The following is a 3,697-nucleotide window of genomic DNA, read 5'->3' on the forward strand; positions in this document are numbered from 1 at the left end:
CTCTCTCCTCCCTCTCTCTCGCCTCCCTCTCTCGCCTCCCTCTCTCTCGCCTCCCTCTCTCGCCTCCCTCTCTCTCTCCTCCCTCTCTCTCTCCTCCCACTCTCTTGCCTCCCTCTCTCACCTCCCTCCCTCTCTCTCCTCCCTCTCTCTCTCTTCCCTCTCTCTTGCCTCCCTCTCTCACCTCCCTCCCTCTCTCACCTCCCTCCCTCTCTCGCCTCCCTCTCTCCTTTTTGAGGGGAAAAACTCTGTTTCCGTGTTCTGTTCTCCGAGGCCCTGATTGACGAGGCAGCTCTAATGGTGGAGAGCGAGGTTGAGACAGACAAGGCTGTATGTCTTCCCTCTCTAATGATTGGTTTAACTGAGTGCTGTAATGGGCCGCGGTGCCAAGGCCCGGTGATTTACTGGGCCTCTGCCCACTCCTAGGGGGAGGCTGCAGGGGGAACACACACACAGACACAGCCTCCATCCCTCTGCTGGCTGGGACCCATCCTCCAGCCCAGCAGCAGCCCAGAAGGGAGGATCACTCTTGTCTCCACTACTAGCTCTTCTGAACCCCCCCCAGTGTGGCCTTGCATACATATTGTAGCACAAAGCCCCACCTAAGGCACGCTCCCCCCCTGGTCACTGCATCATGTGACATGAGTGCGACGGATGAGTGTGTGTGTGTGTGTGGGGGGGTGACCATCGTCTGACCTTTCAGTGAGGATGGGGGGGGGGGGGGGGTTACCAGAGGTGCACCGACGCATGATGGTTCACAATCCATAAACAGAGAGATCTTCGATGCATGTCCCATGAGCCCCGGTTGAAAGGCATATCACGTCGAGGCATCAACCAAAAAGCTGGACAGAAAAATCCACGTACTATGTACACACCTGACTTTGTCGAAGGGACAAACGACCCCCGTGAGAGAGCGAGAAAGAAGGCAAAGCAACGTTTTTGGAACGCATGCGCTTTTTTCTTTTTCAAATCACATAATCCATAAACAACATCCATTCTGGCCACTTCCACACTTTTCCTGAAAGTCACCCTACAACCCCTACACCCCCACAACACCACCCCCCACCACGGGGGCCTTCAAATGGGCAAACAGAGTGACGAGGAGGACCCCCTGAGGGAGTAGCGTGGGTAAACAGCCTCGCTAATGGGGTCCTAATCGGCCCGAGGCGATCTGGAGAGAGCTGCCCCAGGCTGTGCCGGTCGGGCGCGGGGACGGAGAGGGGGCGGAGAGGGGACGCCGCGGCGGCTATTATTAGCGCTATCATTGATCAGACAGCTGGAGCGGCGGCGGCGGCGGCGACGGAGGAGGAGCGACATGATGGATCTGGTGGCTCTCCAACCTCGCCACGGCAACAGCAGCTGTCAGGGCCGAGGGGGAGGGGAGGGGAGGGGAGGGGAGAGTAGGGTGTGTGTGTAGGGGGTGAGGTGTGGGGTGTAAGGGCTGAGGTGGGGGGGGTGTAGGGGTTGAGTTGGGGGGGGGGGGTGTAGGAGGTGAGGTGGGGGGTGTAGGAGGTGAGGTGGGGGGGGTGTAGGGGGAGGGGAGTAGGGTGTGTGTGTAGGGGGTGAGGTGGGGGGGTGTAGGGGGAGGGGAGTAGGGTGTGTGTGTAGGGGGTGAGGTGGGGGGGGGGGTGTAGGAGGTGAGGCAGCTCGGCCATCATTGTTGATGTCTCTGTGTTTGTTTGTTGATGTTGTTGTTGTTGGTGTTGTTGTTGTCGTAGTGGTGGAGAGAATGAGTCACTACCTCTGAGGGTTATCCTGAGGGTTAGTCAAACCAGGCTCGACTATCCTGTGAATCTGACACATAAGCTACGATTTGCTGCGTTACCTTCTGACCTCTGCAGATGTTAACTTCTCCAACCCCCCCATCTCTCTTTCTCTCTGACGCCACAGTAGGGGTGAGGAGATGAAGAACTACTCCACTCAATCAATGGACACTTTTAGGCAGCTTATCCACTGATCCTGTCTCTTTCTCGGGTCCTTAGGAAGCGCTCTGTCACGGCCTCCCTCTCAGACGAGGACTGACAAGTGGAATGAAGGCTTGATGGGACGCTGCTCTGTTATCAGCAGGGCCGCTCCCTCTATCACACAAGCCCTCTCTCTCTCTCTATCACACAAGCCCTCTCTCTCTCTCTATCACACAAGCCCCCCCCTCTCTCTCTCTCTCCCTCTATCACACAAGCCCCCTTTCTCTCTCTCTCTATCACACAAACCCTCTCTCTCTCTCTCTATCACACAACCCCCCCCCTCTCTCTCTCTCTCTATCACACAAACCCTCTCTCTCTCTCTATCACACAACCCCCCCCCCCTCTCTCTCTCTCTATCACACAACCCCCCCCCCCCCTCTCTCTCTCTCTCTCTCTATCACACAAACCCTCTCTCTCTCTCTCTCTCTCTCTCTCTCTCTCTCACAAGCCCCCTCTCTCTCTCTTTCAATTTTTTTTCAATTTCAAAGGGCTTTATTGGCATGGGAAACATACATTTACATTGCCAAAGCATGTGAAGTGTGAAGATAAAAAACAAAAACAAAAAGAATGTAATGTACATACTAGAATAAGTAAATAAATTACATACTAGATTAAAAATCAAATAAATAGATTACAAATAGATTACATACTAGAATAAATCTTAGATCTTAGAAGAATAGATCTTTCTCTATCACACAAACCCTCTCTCTATCACACAAGCCCTCTCTCTCTCTCTCCATCACACAACCCCTCTCTCTCTCTCTCTCTTTCACACAAGCCCTCTCTCTCTCTCCCTCTATCACAAAAGCCCCCTCTCTCTCTCTCTCCCCCTCTATAACACAATCTCTCTCTCTCCCTCTATCACACAAGCCCTCACTCTATCACACAAGCCCCCCCCCCCCTCTCTCTCTCACACACACACACACACACACATTCCCAGTGTCTCTCCTCCTCAATGTCACCCTCAAACTTTCTCCATCACAACTGAAAAGAGCCTCTGAAGATGGAGGGCGAGAGAGTTTGTGTGTGTGTGTGTGTGTGTGTTATGAGTGTTATAATGTGTGTAAGAGTGTGTTTGTGTGTCCAAACATTCAAGGCTAGATATTAAAAAGGAGGGAAGATGAAGAGAAATCGATGGAGAACGAAATAGTAAATGGACTGAACTTATATAACGCCACTAATGACAAACAACTCGTGACATTAGAATTATAAGGTTCTATCTCCATTTTTGTCAAAATTGAGTTTTTAAATCAAATACAAAGGTTCCATCTCACAAAACATAATGGAATGTAAAATCTTTGACGCTCAATATCTCTGAACTGCCCTAAACGGAGATAGAACCTTATCATTCTAAGCTCATGAAGTGCCATATTGATTGATTGAAAACCTTTATTGTCCCCAATGGGGAAATTATGTTGTCAAACAGCTCAGTTAGGGCAGAAAACATTCAATACAGAAAACAGAAAACATTCAATAAAATACATAAAACAGTGCAGGCTCAATACGTAAAAAGTTCCAAAAGTTCCAGCTCCAGGTCTCCCCCACCCTGCAGGGCCTGGTTGTAGAGTCGGAGTGCAGCTGGAACAAAGGACTGTCCAAATCTTTTTGTACTTTGGCGGGGGAGAACAAATCTGTGGCTGAACTTGCTCCTCATCCCCGCCAGCTCGCAGTACATCGGGTGGGAGGGATTGACCAGCATGGCCGCCAGTTTTTTCCCCATCCTCTGTTCTGCCACC

The sequence above is a fragment of the Nansenia antarctica genome (assembly GCF_963989245.1).
Source record: "Nansenia antarctica genome assembly, chromosome: 4".
NCBI lineage: Eukaryota > Metazoa > Chordata > Actinopteri > Argentiniformes > Microstomatidae > Nansenia > Nansenia antarctica.